Genomic DNA, 20821 nt, shown 5'->3' with positions numbered 1-20821 from the left:
TACAGATGATGCATATTATATATAGTATGCATAGTATCTTGTACAGATGTACCCAGTGGAAATGATCAAATATTTTAACAGGGCATGGAAAAGGGCATCGGCCAGTTAAAATATACACACCACAAATTAGCACAGAATATGGCTGATACTTAGATGTGTCTTAACTTATTTATCCAGTCCTCTTTGGTGAATAATCTCCAGTGTTTTGTATTTATGAATAACATTGAGAAGCTGTGTATTTTTCAAATAAAATTTCAAGCAACGCAATTATCAAATCAAAAGGTAGACATATAACAAGTTTTGATACATAGTCCCAAAGGATTCTCAAGAAATAACAAATTAAAAAATCTCAAAATACAATAGAATGCCTGTTTCTACATAACATCATCAACAAAGGTATTATCACTCTGTCAGGGGTGCCCAAGATCATCTCCAGGTTTAGTAGGAAGACTTGGAGGATTCAGCATGTAGTCACACTCACAGGTCCAATTTATTGCAGCAAAATGGCACAAAGCAAAGAAAAACAGCACTTGGAGTAACACTGTAGGAAACCAGGTGCAAACTATCAAGAGCCCTCTCCCAGAGTAACACAGAAAGCACTTAATTCCTCAAGCAATGAGTTGTGACAACACATGGGAAATGTCTACAAGAAAAGCTCACTAGAGACTGTGTCTTCAAGTTTTTGTTGCGCGCTAGTCATGTAGGTACCCTCTATCCAGCACATACTCAAATTTCAGACTTCCAGAGGAAAATCAGGTTTTGGCATAGCATAAAACATACTGTTTGTACAGATATTTCAGGGACTGTGAACCACTGTTATTAGTTATGGTGAAGGAAACCATCACAATATCCAAGTTCCCAGATGCCAGCCAAGTGTTAACCCTTATAATTTGTAAGCAGGATCTTATGAGGATAGCATCTTTAGACCTGCCATGTTAACTCTTTTCTTCAAATACTCTTTAAAAAGCTTTTCACTGATTTTATTTCCTTTGGATATGTACCCAGGAGTGATATTGCTGAATCATCTGTTAGTTTTATATTTAATTTTTTGAGAAACCTCTATATCCTTTTACACATTGGCTATACTGATTTACATTCCCATCAACAGTGTACAAGGGTTCGCTTTTCTCCACAACCTCGCCAACATGTACTTTTTTGTCTTTCTTATAATAGCCATTTGAACAGGTGTAAAGTAGTATCTCATTTTGGTTTAAATTTGCATTTCCCTGATGATCAGTAATGTTGAGCATTTTTGCATATATTAATTGGCTATTTGTTTGTCTTATTTTGAGAAATGTCTATTCAGATTCTTTGCCCATTTTTAAAATCAGGTCATTTGTTTTTTGCTATTGAGTGGTTTGAGTTCCTTATATATTTTGGATATTAACCCTTGATGATATAGTTTGCAAATACTTTCTTTTATCCTGGAGATTGTCCCTTCACTCTGTCCCTGGCTATGCAGAAGTTTTTTAGATTGATATAATACCATTTGTCTATTTCTGCTTTAGTTACCCATACTTTTTGGTTCATGTGCAAAAAATAAAAATAAATCTTTGCCCAGACCAATCTCATGGAGCTTATCCCCTGTTTTCTACTAGTAGTTTTATAGTATCAGGTCCTACATTTAAGTTTTCAATCAATTTTGAGTTCATTTTTGGGTATGGTATAAGATAAGAATCTAATTTCATTTTTCTGCAAATGAATATCCAGTAGTTCCAATACCATTTATTGATGAGGGTGTCCTTTCTCCATCGTGAATTCTTGGCATCTTTGTCAAAAACCAATTGACTGTAAATGTGTGGATGTATTTCCGGGTTCTCTATTCTGTTCCGCTTGCCTATGTGTCTGTTTTTAATACCAGTTTTGTGCTGTTTTGATTAGTGTAGTTTTGTAGTATACTTTGAAGGAAGTCAAGTAGTATGATACCTCCAGCTTTGTTCTTTTGGATCAAGATTTTTTGGCTCTTTGGGATCTTTTAGGGTTCCATATAAATTGTATAATTCTGTTTCCTATTATGTGAAAAATGCCATTGGAATTTTGATAGGGATTACATTGAATCATTTTTAGTAGTATAGACATTTTCCCAGTTTCAATTCTTCCAATCCATGAACACAGGATATGTTTCCATTAATCTGTGCCCCTGTCCATTTATCAATTTTTTGTTTTCAGTATATAGATCTTTTACCTCATTGGTTAAATTTATTCCTAAGAATATTTTAATTGTATAGTTTGTTGTTAGTATATATAAATACTAGAGATTTGTGTATGTTGCTTTTATATCCTACAACTTAATTTATTTATTCTAACTGTTTTTTGGTGGAGTCTTTAGGATTTTTTATATATAAGATCATGGCATCTGACAATAGGGACAATTCAATTTATTCCTCTCCAGTCTAGATGCCTTTTATTCTTTTCCCTTGCCTAATTGCTCTGGCTAGGACTTCCAATACTATATTGAATAAAAGTGGCAATAGTGGGCATCCTTGTCTTGTTCCTGGTTTTAGAGTAAAAGCTTTCAGCTTTTCACCCTTGAATATGATGTTAGCGATGGGGTTGCCATATACCACCTTTATTCTGTTTAGTTACATTCCTTCTATATCTAATTTCTTGAGTCTTTATAATGAAAAGATGTTGAATTTTGTCCAATGCATTTCTGCATCTATTGAGATGATCTTATGGTGTTTGTCCTTCATTGTGTTAATGTGGCGTATCACATTTATAGATTTTGCTATGTTGACACATCATTGCTTCCCAGGCATAAATCTCACTTGATCGTGGTGAATGATTCTTTTAATGTACTATTGAATTTAGTTTGCTGATATTTTGCTGAAGATTTTTCATACGTGTTCACCAGGGATGTTAACCTGTACTTTTCTTATAGTGCCCTGATCTGGCTTTGGTGTCAGGGTAATGTTGGCCTCATAAAATGGGTATCCAAAGAAAATGACATCAGTATGTAGAAGATATGTCTACATTCCCATCATGTTCATTGAAACGTTATTCATAATAGCCGAGAGATGGAGTCAACCTGTGTCCATCAATGGATGGATACAGAAAATGTAGTGTGTGTGTATGCATATATACATATACGTATATGTGTGTATATATATGCATATATGTGTATATGCATATACACATATATGCATATGGTATATATGTGGTCCTCTCAAATACTAGATTATTCTTAACACTTACGCAATGTAAATTCTGTGTATATAGTCATTACAATGTTTTACTTAGGAAATAATGACAGTAAAAAATCTGTACATGTTCAGTACAGACTTGTTAATTTTCTTATATACAATTGGTTAAATTCATGGATACAGAACTCACAGACATGAAAGATGAACTGCATATATATTTCAAAACAAGACATTGTACACAATAAATATATGAAATTTGTATTTGTCAATTAAAAATTTTTAAAGTACAAAACACACTTTTCATTAATTTAATTTCTTTGATTATTTGTGGATTTGGGCAGCTTTTTCTATGTTTGCTGATCATTGCCTATTCATATATTTTGTCCACTTTAGTATTATTGTTAGTAAATCTCTGGGTATTGAGCATGTCATCACTATATCTGCCATATGTGTTAAAGCTATTTTTACTTTAGCTTACTATCTATCTGCCGTATAGAAGTATCTTTATTTGCATAAAATCTGGTAATATTTTTCTTTATAGCTTTTAGTGAAGTCACACCCACCCTTAGATTAAGATATTCTTCTATCAGTGTCTACACACTACTGTTTAAATTTAGCATTTAAATCTTAATTTTTCTAAAACTGTGGTTCTTAATCAGAAAAATTTTGGCCCTCTAGAGAGAACTTTGGCAATATCTAGTGTCAGTTTCGTTGTCTGACTTGGGGGATTGATGCTACTGGCTCTGGTGGGTACAGTTTGTGAAGCTGCTACACATCCCACAAAGGTACAAGACAGCACACCATAGCAAAGAATTAGCCAGTCAAAAATGTCACTAATGTCAAGTTTGAAAAACCCTGCTCTGGAATAAGAAGAAAATAAACAAAAAAATGTAAATATTAGGAAAACAGATAAAATTACTGCTTTTTGAAAATGGTATAGGTGCCTGGTTAGTAAAATCAATAAAAATCATATAGAATTAATAAAGCAATTCAATTAAGTCTACATAGAATACAGAGGAGGTGCAAATGTTTGCCTATACCAGTAATAACTGAAATTTTGAAAGAAAGAAAAAACTATTGTTCACAACTATAACAAAATAGCTGGAATATCTGGTAAAACCGATTAGTCATATGGCAGTATTTAGTGATTGTAGTGGTATACCCAATCCTTTGTTTTTCCTAAGGTTCACTTTCTTTCGTCTCTGACACATAACTTCCTTTCATACTAATGTAGGTATTTGTTATCTCTGATCTAAGGATACAGCTCCTTCTCTCTTCCGAGTATAAGAAACAATCAAGTAATCTAACAAGGTCTGATTGAATAAGCTACAAGCTTACGTAGTAATTTCTGGTTACTCTGAAGTAAACTCACCTCTGGCCTACATATGAACTGCTCATCAGTCATTCCATAAAATCAAATCTTCGCTCCATGTGGGATGTGGCTCAGGAGACTGACAACAGATTTTACAATTCTTAGTTCCTGGTTGGACTTCCCTAGACCAGTTTTGGCTTATGCAGATTACTATTAGAGACATACAGAAAAATATTCTCCAAAATGTAAGTGGGACATTGTTGCACTTGTATTTTGAAGTCTTAGAAATCTTTTCTGTGTCCCATAGAAGCAATTACTGTCCCACTAATACTGTATTCCCTAGATCATACGAATTGTATTGTGACCTTCTTACAGGCTTACAGCAACACAGGTGTTTCTCAGAGGTCTGAGTTTTATCTGAAATCAGCACTTTGCCTCCTGGATCTCAATTCACTGTTTATAAGTTCATACTGGTGAGCAAAATGTGCCCAATTATGATGAAATGGAAGACACTTTGCAAAGGCTGGCAACCTGTGAATCATTGACTCTTCATCTACCATATCCTGTGTTCCCTCTTTTGCGCTTTTCCCTGGTAGCCCTCAAAACTTACCGAGAGCACAGTGAAGAGGAGAAAGTTCTACATTATTACTAGGGGGCTTCTCATATAAAAATACAGTGTAGCTCTTTGATGTCTAGATATTGTCCACAAATAATTCATCAAAATCCAACTTAACTTAAAGTAGATAGAACAAAGGCAGTCTGAAAAAAAATACTTGATTCTTTTGGTTTGGGAGTTGATAAACTATTTCAGTAATTGGCCAAAGAGTGAATATTTTAGGATTTGTGGCCAAGAAAATCTATGTCCCATCTACTCAACTCTGTCATTGAATAGCCAGAGGCATTTGTTTGCTAACCCATGACCCACACCCTTGGTATCTAAACACTCTGATACTGGGAAAGGTCAAAGAACAATGAACAATATTGACAACACCAAGAGGTGAGTGTTTTCTCTAAAACCTAGAGTATAAATAGGTTACACTATTCACCTCATTCAAGGTACCCATGGGTCTACTTGCCTAAAGACTTGAGTGAAAGTATTAACCCATAATTCCAAGTTCTGTGTGACTTTCAGGAAGTTATTTAATATTGCCAAAGCCTTGATTTTCTCACTGGCAAATGAGTAATATTTTCAGAATAGTAGTAGAAAAGAATCAGTGAAGACTTCCACTTTCCATCAAGACAAAGTAACAGAGACAGGATTCACCCTCCACCCATAACAACCAAAAACCCAGGCAAAATATATGAAACGATGGTTTTCAGGACAGTGGACATTAAGCAATGCAAGAGTGATCTTGCTCCAGTTTACTGCTTTGAATGTGCTTCCAAGCCACAGTGCAGGAAGTAACCAGATACAAGCTAATTCTCTAAGTTGAGGAGAGAAGGAGTTGAAAGTCCTTAGCGCCTGGCATTTACAGGAAAAATGTATGAAAGGAGGGAGAGTGGCACGAAGAATTCTAGAAGTCTACAAGAGGGTCATCTAGTAATCAACAGAGAATTGACCATTAGCAGGAGCAACATTACTACCCATAAAGCAGCTTCTCTTGCATCACACACTTTATTCTCTGATTGTTACTAGAAGAATTAATATACCTTACCTTGTGCCATCGGTATATGATTGAATGTGATACACACACATACACACACGCGCCTTTCCTAATATACTACAAACTCTTGAGGGATTGATGTATGTCCTTCTATCTTTGTATCACCATAGTTCCCAGCAGAGGGTTTTGCATGAAAGATGTGTCAGGTAAATGATTCCTAGAGTGGAACATTAGCTTTCTATAACCACTTTACTCCATTTTATTATATTCCTGGTCTCTGGGGGTTGGTATTTAACTTAATGTGTAAAGTGGCAGCCTATGACTTTCGTCTTAAACAAACAGTGAAGGTTTTTTTATGGTTATTTTGTTGTTTTTAAGCCAACTTAATTAACATTTTTAAAATTCTGAAACAATGATACTACAGGTAAAGTATTGTGCCAAAAGCCATGTATATGATCATCTTTTCTTACTCTGCAAGCTCTCTTTTTTAGGACTAGAAAAACTCTATTTCTCTAACTATGGGTATTTATAAGTATTCTACCTGCCTCCAGGTTTGTATGCTTAGATAAATAAGAGCTGACTTTCTTTCTGAAATGGAACAATATAATGGAGAAAACTGGAAAGTAATGAAATTTATGACCCAGATCTGATACAAAAACATGAGTGGGTGATAGGCTAAGCTAGTTAAGAATTTTTTGTCTGGTTTTTCATTTTGCTTTTCCTCAAAAATTCTCTGGGGTTTGAAAGTCTATTTCATATTAGAAACTAGCTTATTACAATGTTTTGACTTGATTTCCTGTGACAAATACTGTTGGCAAAATAAGTAAGTATACCTCTGAAACCTGCAGCCTGTCTGCTGGGTATCTGTAGAATGTAGTTCTACATGTCTGATTCTGTCACCAGTTTTCACTATGGCATTTCTCCATATGAGGTTATAATAAGTACTGAAATTGTCTTTAACTGGTTCTCACAGCTTAAGAAAGTTTTGTGTATAATTCTGAAGCATTTACTGTGTTTTCCCTTGTCCTATATATGCAGTAGGATGAGATTTATTGCTCTCCGAGTATTTATGCTAAAGTAGAGGTGTGCCATTTCTTTCCTAAATACTCGAGTCCCTTGTCTTCCTTGTTGTTTCTCAGTATCCAAGTGATGTTCTTGGATTTTTTCCTCTAAATTCTCTGATAAATCATCTGATAATTATGTGTGAAACTTACATTCTAATTTTATAGTCAAAATGCCTTTCACTGAGTTTCAAATCTACAAATCTACATGGGAATGTTTGAGCAAGTGTCTTCAGATAAATGATGCTTCCCAGTGTTATTGATATAATCTCAGTAGAGGATGGTAAGGTGCTCTGTGAAGCATTTTCCACCTGTCTGAGTCACGTTAGGGTTTTGGCAAGCCACATCCCCAGATCACTTCCAACTCTAATAGCCTGTGGTTCTATCATTTTCTGTTTTTAGTTTTCACTTAAGAAGAAGAAGCCTTATGTCACAGCAAGATTCAAGAGAGTGTCCATTCTGGGTCCTGTGAAGTCATCAAAGTAACAGCCAGTGTTATACTCCCAGTAAATTATCTCTTTATCATTGTAAACATCATCCTAGCTTATCATGTAACTGGAAACATACCTTCCGTGGACCATGTTTTCCATGCTTAAAGTGAAATATGGAAACACATTCTTCCACTATAACAGCTTAGTATTTGGTGACAAATACAACCTGCTGTGGGATCCAGTCAGACAGCATCATTGCCTACATCATGTTTTCTAGTAGAGAAACATGCCAAGTCTGATATTAGACTGTTTCTATGGCAGAAACAGTGAAATTATATCAAATTTGATCAAAGAGTAGATTTATATCAACTGGAAGATATTGACATTTTGCCTGTTAAATTTCACTGAGGTGGGGGGGTCTATCCAATTAAGTAACACTACAAGATACTGTTTCCCAAATTCAGATGCTCTAATGCTATCCATGAGAAATAGCAATGGGAATTATTTTATTAATAGCTAATGCTTATTGAGTGCTACTATGTGTCAAACACTATTAGGATTCTACATGTTTTTCTTATTTAAACCCCAAAGTACTTTCTGAAATAGTTTCCATTTTCCTCTTTTTAAAGAGGAAGAAACTGAGGCTGGCCCAAGATCATACTGCTAGAAAGGTAAGAAGCTGAGATTCCAACCTAGGCAGTAGGAGTCCAGAGAGAATTAGTTCCTAATCAAGATCTTTCCAATTGAAAATTTAGAACTCCTAATATGTTTCTTTCTTCATTCAGAGCCAAAAACACATCCCTCAGAAATGGAGGCAATCCATGAAGATCCTGCACCATATCCCCATACCACCGTACTGACAAAGCAGAGCCAATGACTCTTATTATTAGTTTGAACTTTAACTCATAGTCCTAGAACAGAAGTGTAGTGGGCTAGGCTTAACCTTGTGGTATCCTCTTCATTAAGTCTGGAAAAAACTGCTTTGGTACTTCCAAAAGTAAACCAAAATCTCTGATGCTAGGAAAGATCTCAGACAATGGTGAGAAGATGAAGGGAATCTAAGAGAAGGAATGAACAAGAGGGAACATTTATCTATCTAATTCCCACAGTAGAACTGTCCTGTAAGGACACACACCTCAGGCAACTCTTCCAAACAAGCAGCCCTTGGTCCTGGGGACTGCAAGACAGGACCAACCCATCTAAAAGTGAAATAGAAGAAGAGCTAGAGATAAAAAAGAAGAGTGCTGATAACTTCCCTAAAGTAAAAAAGACTCAGTTATCTCCCAACCAGGAAACATGGAAAAAAGAATAAAATGAGAAGACACCATGCCTTTGTTCTCCGTGACTTCCATCTCTTTGAAACCTTTATCTAGAAGCTTGAAAACCTAGAATTTGGTTATTCCAGATTAATACTCCTCCCTCATGATAGTCTTTCCATGATTGTGAATCAGACTCAAGAATAAATGGGGAGCGGGAACCATGGAGTAGGTTTGACCTGAAGAAATATGTTCACACTAAGTAAACAAACAAACAAATACAACCTATTATAAAAAGGTATGTGGCTGGTGTCACAGGACCTTAGAAACAAACCCTCATTATGTTTTTGAATTTTCCTCTTAATTCATGTATTTATCAAGCTAGAAGCCCTCCAAAGAAGTCCTGTCATACAACTCATGGTGTTTGAGTTACTCTTTGAAATTGATTGTTTTGGGAAAAGAGAGAGGTCACTAGAGCAGAGGTGGGTGGTGAGGTCAAGAGGGTGTGAGTGACAGCAGTGGTTTGAAACATGGAAATGGAGAATTCTGAAGGTAAATATCACCTACTTGGCCATTTTTTCCTGTGTTCTCCCTGCTGTTTGTATTCCCTTTCATCACTGCCACTGCTAGCACATACAGTGCCTTGGTGTGAAGAAAAGAAAGCGAGCATCCTTTCCAGGTGGTGGCAACCCCACTCGAGAGTGCTCCCTTTGAGGTAGGGAGTGTGAGTGCAGCGTGGGCTGGAACCTAGCGTCTCTAAAGTATAAGGTTCCTTTTTTTTACTAAGAATCATTTTGTAATAGAAAAAGCACAGCATGCACAACCAAAGAAGCAGGGTGCCAAGAATTAGCTGTTTAACTCAGTGTAAGAAGCTTTATGTCTCTAAGACTCAGCTTTGTCATCTGTACAATGTGGAAAATAAAACCTTTTTCCACCAGTGGTTAGGGAATTAAAGGAAACACTGTATCCAGAAATCATTTTGGAAACTATAAACCCCATAGACACAAAAACATTTATCATTATTATCACAGATTTTAATATAAAAACTTCTGTATGTTTGAGTCCTTAACTATAAAATAGTGTTACTGCTTTCTCCCCCCTAAAAATTCACAGGGTCTTCTTTCTGAAATTACATTGATAGAATAGATACAAAAGGACACTGAACAAAGACACACAGTGCTACAAGATTGTGCTATTACTTTTCTCTCTTATGATTATCTTTAAAAAGTCACCATTAAATTTTGATCTAAGCTTAACCTTGCATTGTAAACTTCCTTGCACTTATTTTGAAATTATCTCTCTTATTTTTCCTTGGCTATCATTAATCTCAGCCTCTGCTAAGTCTACACAGGTTAAATAGATACACTCTGTATCTTTGCTGACTTCCTAGTACGAGTAAATGTGACCTTGTGTTCAAGCTTATTTTTGTTCTGATTGAGTAAAAGAAAGCTTATTCACTCACTGCCTATGTCTTGATTCTGCTCATAATATTACAGTTTCTGATAATAGTTATTCAAGACGGATATCTAAGGCAAACAATGTGACTGTGTGACTCCTTTTCTTGTCTAACTCTCAGATGTCGTCCCCTCTCAACCGTTTTTCTCTTGACGCTAAAGCATAGTCAATTGCTGTTCTATTTATGTTTCTATTAGACCTTGTACTTACCTCAATTACATATGTTAACACATTCTGCTGGAATTATTTATTTACTTGATTCTCCTACTACAGACTGACCTTCTTCAGTTTAATCATGATTGTATCAGAGCACTAAGAATCAAGAATACTGTCTCGTAACAACAATAGTAACAACAGTAACATTCATTCATCTTTTCCTACCAGAGAAGGTTCTAATTGTTTTTACATATATTAACTTTGTTAAATAAAATATTTCAAAGTAAAAAATCATTAATATCATACAGACATAAAGCAATTCATGTTAAAGATTTTACTTAATTCATAATGAGGGTGTCAGGCAGATATTCTAATTGGCTCAGAGAAGTCAAAGAAGCGCAAATTTCTCTAAAGGACTGGTGAGATGAACTGACAGAAACTGGCTTTTTCCTTGGACAGAAAAGAAAATCAACTGAACCTCTATCTGTCAGAATATCTATATTGTTTTTAGGTAAGAATTTCTTTTCATAGTTGCAAAATAAGTCCCATGGGATAAGAATCAAATAACCCGAATCAGTGTGCTGTAGTCAACGCAAAACTCTCCACTGAACCACAAAGTTTTCCCTATAATCCTCACAAAATAGAAAATACTTTTTCAATTTAACCAAAACACTAAATTTTCCTAACTTTATGAAAACTTCCTTTCTTTCTTCCTTTCCCTGTTTTTAACCTCCACTCTCCATTTTGAGCTGAACACCCAGTTATTAAATATTTTGTATTGACCTTAGTAGACAATGGGCTGGCCATCTGATAATGTTGACATCTGGAAATGTATAAAGTATTATAACACAATGTATGAGATTATGCAGAGCAGGGTCTATATATCAAAAAAAAGAAAAGAGATGAAAATAATTATGAGCAGGAAGTTGCCAGTAATAGCAGGGTATATATTTATAATGCAAATCCCAATCTCCTTATGCCAATTGTGCATTCTAAATTATTTCTGGAGTAATCTTTTCCCACACAATCAACATGTTTCCCAGATCGTTTTTATTTTCCACGTCCTTTCTCTTTTTTCCATTAGAGATGTATTTTCTGTCTAACAGATTACTCTTTCCTTTATGACATGAACACAGTCCTTTCATTTCCCTTGCCACATGTATTGTCTTTCTCCAGATATTAATAACAAAGTGGGAATTTTCCTTAGGGCATCCTTATGTACTTCCCTTAGATATCTCTCATGTTTCACAAGTCACCTGACCATTGCTGGAAATTGAAAAAAAAAAAATGTAGGTAAATTTTGTGCCTAACAGCTTTTCATTGTATTCAGCCACAATGAGTGTCAAAAACTTGCTGACTAGGGGGGCTTTATTTTTGATGCTATTAGCATGAAGAAAAGACACAGCAAGGAAAGCAATATGAAATTCCAGTTCCTTCTGTATTCTTTAAATGAACTATTTTTGGTTTGTCAACCAAGAAAATGATGCATTTTTTTTTTGCTGCAATCTTATAACTTGTTGACACAATATAAAGAAATTGAAAGGGAACCACTTAGAAAGCAGGAATCAAAGAAATGGAGGAAGTTGTCTGAATGCATCTGTACCTCCCACAGATATATTTAAAACCAAATTACCTATCTGCACTTAGCTTTGTTTTTGTTTTCTTCCTCTGTTTGTTAATGTAGGTAAAAGGTAGCAGAAAATTGAATCAGACAACTGCTTCAAGGATACAAAGAGCATCATGGCATATATTACATTCATAATTCTTATTAATTCAATTATAACTACTGTTTTTTTAGAGTTCTGTGACAATGGAAGAATTGAAAAGATACAAATACTGTTAAACAAAGGTTAGGAGTCTTGGTGGACCAATTTACCTATTCATCATTTGTGGGTTTTTTTTTTTTTTTTTTGCTTTGTTCTATCTGTTATAAATATTCTTAACCAATACAATCTCTGCCATTTTCATACTTATAATTTAAAGAAAATTAATCACTTGGAAAATATTGCTGTAAGTGTGACTTATTTTTAATGGTTCATGGTTCATTTGGGAAGATAGGCTAGAGACTTTCTTTATAAATTGCTCTGTGAATAGAAAAGAATTTGTACTTCTTTTCCTATCAATTATGGCAATGTTCCCAGATGATGCTGAATTTGAGGTGAGGGTTGAAAATGTAGTTTGCCAAGATACTCATGTAACTTATGTCTTCTGAATTCACAAGCTATTAAAAAGATAGGAGCAGCTAGGTATCATTGAGTTAAATTGCATATTGTTCAGAAGTCAGTCAAGTGCAATTGATTACCTTTTGCTGCAGATATTTCTACTCATGGCTCATTTTGTTTGTGGTCAGCCTACAGGCAAGGCATTTTCTTCCTTGGGCAACTCTGCAGGTCTGGCTGATCTTTGTCTTTTAAAATACCCATCTTTATAAAGCCAAGAACATGATGGCTTAAAGCCATGCTATCAGTTTAAATATGGGTTGTTAAGCTTATCATACATCAAAATCAATTTTATTTTCCACTAAATATTGACAACATATTAATTATACAAATATGAGAAAGGTGAAAAAAGTATTATTTTAATATCTTAACATATACTATCTAGCTACTTACCCTACTTATGGCCTTTTATGAAGAAAGCTATTACAAACGTATGTTCAGGTTAAATTACTGGGAGAAAATCTAAACAGTAGAAACACCTTCTAAGTTAAATTTAAGATCCTTCCTGGATTACCACTAAAATGTTGATTAGAGACTGACGTACGCAAATGATCTAACATATGATCTGCTTTTCTATCTCAACTAAAGTTCACTCTCATTAAATGTGCCTTTACTGGAAATGCTCCTGAGCGAGTTTAATAAATACACGTACAAGATTATAAAGTACAATATTATAAGTTGATGCTCTATTTTGCTTAATCCTTCTAATTATTAATTTTATCAGAACTTGTTTCGTGGGCTTTTACTTGAGCAGAATTGTAGTCCCACGTTTGAGAAAATTACTTTCTCAATACAAATACTGCAAATCAATTATTAAAGTCTTCATTCCTAAATTTTATGCAGACTATTCAATTGCAAATGCCAATATAAACACAGTAGCAGCATTTTAAATTAATTGTACTTCCTTCTTCAAGATCAGTGTAGCAAGATATCTTTGGAGGACTGACGTCTAAATAGTTTATTTCTACTGCAGACTGGATTGAATGTTCATACAGTCATATTATAAGAGTGACAACTACAGAAAGTTGTCCATATGAAATTTGGATAAAATAGAATAAAATGAAGGTCCTAAATTGGTATGATACATTCTAAAGTGCAATCTGCCACTCAGTTTATTGTGAATCTCTATTCGAACTGAATTAATTTTGTGTAAAATAATTGATTCTACGATCAAAGCATTCACTACATGCTGGGCTGAACAGTTAGTTTCCTTTAACGCATATTTACTTAACTTAGTATTTCATTTTTGTGAAAACAAATAAATAAAAAACCATCAAAAAGAATTCAATCTTGACAACATTACTGGCCAGCATAGTTACGGTATTTTATAAAGGTGTTCAGATGTGTAAAAATGATATTAATAAAATCTTAGGAAGCTATTCATGCATGAAATAAAGAGAACATTACATTGATCATTTAAAAATCAGTGGTGCCCCATAGTAAATACAACTTAAATAAGTGAAATTACATAGGATACTTTAGTTTGAAAATATTGCATTTATTTACTTTATGTGGTAACGAAAGAGAAATCTAAATATCAGCTTAATCTTATCACCCAGTGAGAAAAACACAGCATTCATATATCTATGTACATGCAGACACGTACTTGTGTGTGTTTGAATTATTTTAATGGTAGCATAGTAATTAGAGTCCATATGTATGCCTTTCTTATAGCAATCTTGCACCCATTTGACTATATATATGAACATTTTCTCATGACATTAAGTATGCTTTTCCATAATAATTTTCAAAGTATGCATAGGATTATAAAGCATCGATTAACGTACTATAATTTATTTATCTGAACAATGTATTTAATAATAAAGAAATTGGATTATTTCTCAAAAACAATCTAGTGGTACCTATGCTTCCTTTTTGTGTGTGTAATACAATTACAGCCATGACTGAATGTTAAAACAGATGATAAATATTAATATATCATGAATTTTGGGATTGTTTTAGCTCAAAATACAACATTTTATTTAAAAATAATTTTCCAAAAATAATTATTTATGTTTTCTCACTTTCACAATAAAACATAGAAAATTCAAGTAGCAACTCTGTTTAACATTCAAACATTTTCTTAACCCTCCAATTCTACATTTTTACTAATGAATAATCTGGATATTACCAAGCAGTTTTATTATGAGTATTTTATACTGTCAAGTCATACACATTCTTCTCCCATCTTATTCTGAAATGTGCAGAATTAAACATTGCAATTAAAATATACAACACTGTTGAATTTCTTTTCTACTTGTCTGATCTCAGATAAGCAAAGTACTTGCAAGAAATATCCAAGTGGAGCAAAAGGTTTGTACAGGAAATAGTGTTGCCAAATGGTATTGTGAAATTCGTAAATTCGGTAACCTGAGTTTTACCCTGAATTAGTTTTAGTTCAGGATTAAATCAATTAATTTCCTTGTTTAGTTTCAGAGAAACTTTTCACATTAGCATGTTAATTCAAAATTTATACTAAACAGGCGTTTGCCATGGGCCAGGGAGGGAGAATATGGGGAGTTATGCCTTAATAGGTACAGAGTTTCAGTTTGAGATGAAGAGTTCTGGAGGTAGATGGTCATGATGTGGCACAACAATGTAAATGTATTTCATGCCACAAAACTGTACACTTAAACATGATTAAAATGGCATTTTATGTTATGTATATTTTACCATTAAAAAAAGTTTTAAAAAATATACTAAATAAAACACAAATGACTTTTCCAACCATTATTTGCGCTTAATTTAATTATGTTTAAAATTGGCATTGTTTTCATGTATAGAAAGGTGGATTCCCAGATACCACCAACATAACCTGATGAAAACACAACATTTAGCTTACTGCTTACTATGAGATAGAAGTCATGGTAGTGAGGAAAATAATGTGATATATTTATTCATTCAATGTTGGTGGAATATGAATTCTTCCCAATATTAATTAACTCTGATCATTTTGTAACTAATGCTTGTCTGAATATTCTTGTACCGTAACACTTCCTGCACCTAAGCATGTATATCTCTAAGGTGTGTGTGTTCAGCTTTATATATATATATATGTGGCTGAACAAGTATAAAGATTAAAAGGAATTTTTAAGAAATCTACAATCTTTGAATAAAAAAGCTTCAACAATTTGCTATATGGTCTTTGATTAATTCTAAGAAACACTATAATTTAAATTACTTCCCCAATAGTGATTTAAATTTTCTGAAATAAGTAACTAATTTAAAATCAATGTAATGTACTTGTATGTGTTAAACAGTTGACCCTTAAACACCACAGGTTTAACTGTGTGGATCCACTTATATGTGGATTTCTTCAATAAATATGTTGAAAAATTGGAGATTTGTGATGATTTGAAAATGCAAACTGTAAAATATGGAAATATCAGAAAAAGTTAAAAGGTATCAAAATGTAAGCAAAAAAGCACAGACTGTGCAGGGCATCATTTGCAGTTTAAAAAATGTAAACAAATGTAAAGATGCAGTATTAAATCATAACTGCATAAAATTACCAATAGTAATTTATTACTGTACTGCTGTAATAATTTCATAGTCACCTCCTGTTGCTGTTGCAGTGAGCTCAAGTGTTGTGAATATTTGCTTAAAACATGTTTAGTGCAATATCGTAAACCTTAAATAACATCATGGGACCCAAAGAAAGCACCATTAGTAATACTGGAACTTCTCCCAAGCAAAGAAAAGTCATAAAATTACAGGAAAAAGCTGAATTGCTTGATATGTACTGTAGATTTAGATCTGTAGCTGTAGTTGCCTGACATTTCAAGATAAATGAATCCAGTGTAAGGACCACTGCAAAAAAAAGAAAGGAAATTTGTGAAGCCATCGCTGCAGCAACATCAGCAGGCCCATAAATCTTACACGTGTTGCGAAATACCATTTTATCTTTTATTTAAAGTGGAGCTTTTATGCAGGTACAAGATTGCTATAAGAAAGGCATACATATGGACTCTAATATAATTTGAGGACAAAATGAAGTCATTCTATGACAACTTAAAGCAAAAGGAAGGTGAAAGATCTAAAGCTTGAGTATTTAATGTCAGCAAAGGATGGTTTGATAATTTTAGAAAGAGGTTTGGCTTTAAAAAAATGTCAAGATATTCTAACAGCAGAAGCAGCTTCTGATGATCAAGAGGCAGCAGATGAGTTTTCAGATACAATTTTTGAAAACCATTGAGGAGAAAAAATATTTACCTGAATAGATTTTTAATGCAGATAAAAATGTTCCCTCTTCAGGAAAAAAATAGAAATGTCACAAAGGATATTTATCAATAAGGAAGAGAAATAAGCACCAAGATTTAACATAGGAAGGGATAGGCTAACTCTACTGTTTCATGCAAATATAGTCAGATTTATGACCAGGACTGCACTTATCTATAAAGCTGCTAACTCCTGAGCCTTGAAGGTAAAAGATAAACACCAGCTGCCAGTCTTTTGTTTGTAAAACAGGAAGGTCTGTTTTACAACAAGAACTCTTTTTTCTAAATTGATTCTATTGGTGATTTGTCCCTATTGTCAAAAAATACCTTGCCAGTAAAGAATTGCCCTTTAGAGTTCTTTTGATATTGAACAATGCCCCTGGCTGCCCAGAACCTCATGAGTTCAGCACCAAAGGCCTCTACATGGTCTACTTGCCCTCAAATGCATTTCTGATTCAATCTCTAGATCAGGGGATCACAAGGACCTTTCAGACTCATTACACATGGTACTATATAGAAAGGATTGCCAATGTTGTGGAAGATAACCATGATAGAACATTATGAAAGTCTGGAAGGATTACACCATTGAAAATGTCATGCTACTTACAGAGAAATCTGCAAAAGCCATCAAGCCCAAAACAATAAATACCTGCTGGAAGAAACAATGTCTAAATGTTGTGAATGAATTCATAAGATTTATGATAGAGCCAATCAAAGAAATCATGAAGAGATTGTGGATATGAAAAAGTCATGGGAGGGTTTCAAGATATGGATCTTGGAGAAATTCGAGAGCTAATAGACACCACACTAGAGGAATTAAAAGAAGACAACTTTATGGAGATGAGTGCTTTTGAACCAGTACCTGCTACGGAAGAAGACATAGAAGAAGCAATGCCAGAAAACAAATTTACATTAGACAATGTGGCAAAAAGATTTCAATTATTTAAGACTAACTTTGACTTTGTTTACTACATGAACACTCCTATGATACAAGTACTGAAACTTATGCAAACAGTGGCAAAAATATTGGTACTCCATAGAAATGTTTTTAGAGAAATTAGAAAGCAAAAATGTCAGATAGAAATTATGATGTGTTTCCATAAAGTTACATGGAATATGCCTGACTCTCCTGCCTCTCCTTCCACCTCCTCTACCTTTTCTGCCTCTGCCACCCGAGACAGCAAGACCAACCCTTCCTCATGTTCCTCCTCCTCAGCCTACTCAATGTGAAGATAATAAGGATGAAGCTCTTTATCATAATCCATTTTCACTTAATGAATACTAAATATATTTTGTCTTTTTTTTATTTTCTTAATAATGTTCTCTTTTATTGGCTGGGCACGGTGGCTCACGCCTGTAATCCCAGCACTTTGGGAGGCGAAGGCAGGTGGATCACCAGGTCAGGAGATCGAGACCACACTGGCCAACATGGTGCAACCCCTTCACTACTAAAAATACAGAAATTATCTGGGTGTGGTGACACGTGCCTGTAATCCCAGCTACTAGGGAGGCTGAGGCAGGAGAATCACTTGAACCAGGGAGTCAGAAGTTGCAGTGGGCCAAGATTGCAACACTGCACTCCAGCCTGGCCACAGAGCAAGACTCCGTCTAAAAACTAAAACTAAAAAAAAAAGTTCTCTTTTCTTTAGCTTACTTAATTGTAAGAATACAGCATATAATATACAAAATATATATTGACTATGTTCTTGGTAAAACCTCCAGTCAAAAGTATGCTATTAGTAGCTAAGTTTTCGGGTAGTCAAAAGACATATATGGATTTTGACTGTGGTGTCTTTCATCCCCACGTTGTTCAAAGATCGGCTATATATTTTTTCTCAAACAGCTATAATTATCTCAAATTGAAGATGTATTTATTATTAATGGAATTTAAGAATTCTGGAAATATGTTATACCAGGTAAATAAAATTTATTGATTTCAGGATCAAACCTCTGCTACCATTATTCATAATTTTGTCCACATGGTCAAAAAAAAAATGCCAACAACTTTGAGGAATTGTTCAATTTCTCTTTAGATTTCTATTTGTTTACTTCTTCCTAAAATCTTTTTGGTTTTATATATTTTATTAATGTGTTTTTCTGTGTAAAGATTACATCTTAGGAAATTTTAAATTTATTTTTAAATTAATTTAAGGGGAATTTTAATAATTTATTATTTTTTATTTTTAGTTGTTCCTTTGCTTTGAATCACTTTATCTAAAATTAAAATTTTTCTTTAAATTCAACTTCTAGAATGATAAATGATATCACTTTACTGTATGAAATCATAATGAAAAATGTGTGATTTTACTTTTTCACATATATACTGCATAATATACTAGCTTTCACTGAAATGTTATGAGTTTTGTCAAAGAAGAATTGCACTGAATAAAGTTAAATGGCAAGAAAGAGTTTATTTAAGACTACTGCAATAAGAGAGAAAAATTAAGTAGAACTTTGCTGGAAGCAAAGGCAGAAAAGTGTGTAAGCCCTGGACTGAGCTAGTGAAAAACTACTGGAGGCCATTATGGTGGAGAATGATAAATGTGATTAGGCCATCTGGGTTTGCTACTTGGGGCTTATGGAAATTAGGCTCCTATCATTCCCCAGAGACTGGAAGATAGAGGCACCATTATTCCTGATGATTACATTTCAAAGAGATGTCTCCCAGGTCCTTGAGAAAGATATTCCTGGTTTGTAAAATTGGCAAGAGTTAGGGAAAAGGCACACAGTAGTCCTCCTTATCCTTGGGGGATACATTCCAAGACCTTCAATGGGTGACTGAAACCATAGATAGTACCAGACTCCCATCCAAGTACTAAACAGGCCCTACCCTGCTTAGCTTTTGAGATCAGATGAGATCAGGCGCATACAGGGTGATATGGTCGTAGACCCAAACTCTATATACAGTATGTTTTTCCTATATATTCCATACCTATGCTAAAGTTTAATTTATAAATTAGTCACAGTAAGAGATTAACAATTACTAATAAAATAAAACAACTATAACAACAGACCGTAATAAAAGTTATACAACTGCAGTCTCTTTCTCAAAATGTCTTATTGTACTATACTGAGAGTAACTGAATCCCTAGACAGCAAAAATGTGAATAAGTGGGCACTCTTGTATCTCAAAGGAGTGGAGAAAGAAATTCAAATTGTAAGTTTTCTAAGTTAATGCCCCTTTAAATGAAGTCGGGGCTTATAGGCCGAAAAAAATATCTGTCCAAAGGTTGGTCAAATTGAGACTGTCATGTTCAGTTTTATAACTAGGTTATGATTTTTAAAACATATTCATCTCTTTCAACATTTATTTTCTATTATTTTAGTACTAGACTACCAACTTTTATTTAGACATTGCTCAGTTTCCTATTCTCTTTGCCTATCACTACTTCTTTCCCATTTAATTTTTCTTAGTCAGTTCAGGCTGCTATAACAAAAAATACCCTAGACTGGGTGGCTTTAATAAAAAAAAAATATTTCTCACTTTTCTGGAGCCTGGGAAGTTCAAGATCGAAATGGTGGCTGATCTGATGTCCTCCTCTTGGTTCATAAATGGCTGTCTTCTCAATGTCTCTGCACTTGGTGGAAAAGAGTAGAGTGAGAGAGCTCTCTGGGTTTCTTTGAGAAGGGCACTGGTCCCATGATGAGAGCTCCACCCTTATGACCTAATTACCTCCCAAAGGTCTTACTTCTTAATACCATGGAATTGGGTGTTATGATCTCAACATAGAAATTTGGGGGGATACAACATTTGGTCCATAACACCATTCTTACATAATTCCCTTAAATCTTGGCATTTGTGTCATACCTACTCCCTATGTTTTGATGTTTATTTTGGTTTATTATCCCTCTCTTTTTGATAAAAGAAAGGCTGGACTGCAACTTTCCTCAAAAATCACCTGGGTAGGTGTCCCTGTCCCTCAAACTCCTCATGGTCACATAGAGTCCTCCAGGATGTCAGGTTGTT

This window comes from Hylobates moloch, unplaced genomic scaffold (genome assembly GCF_009828535.3).
Source record: "Hylobates moloch isolate HMO894 unplaced genomic scaffold, HMol_V3 SCAFFOLD_15, whole genome shotgun sequence".
NCBI classification, from domain to species: domain Eukaryota; kingdom Metazoa; phylum Chordata; class Mammalia; order Primates; family Hylobatidae; genus Hylobates; species Hylobates moloch.
This window is presented reverse-complemented; position numbering follows the sequence as displayed.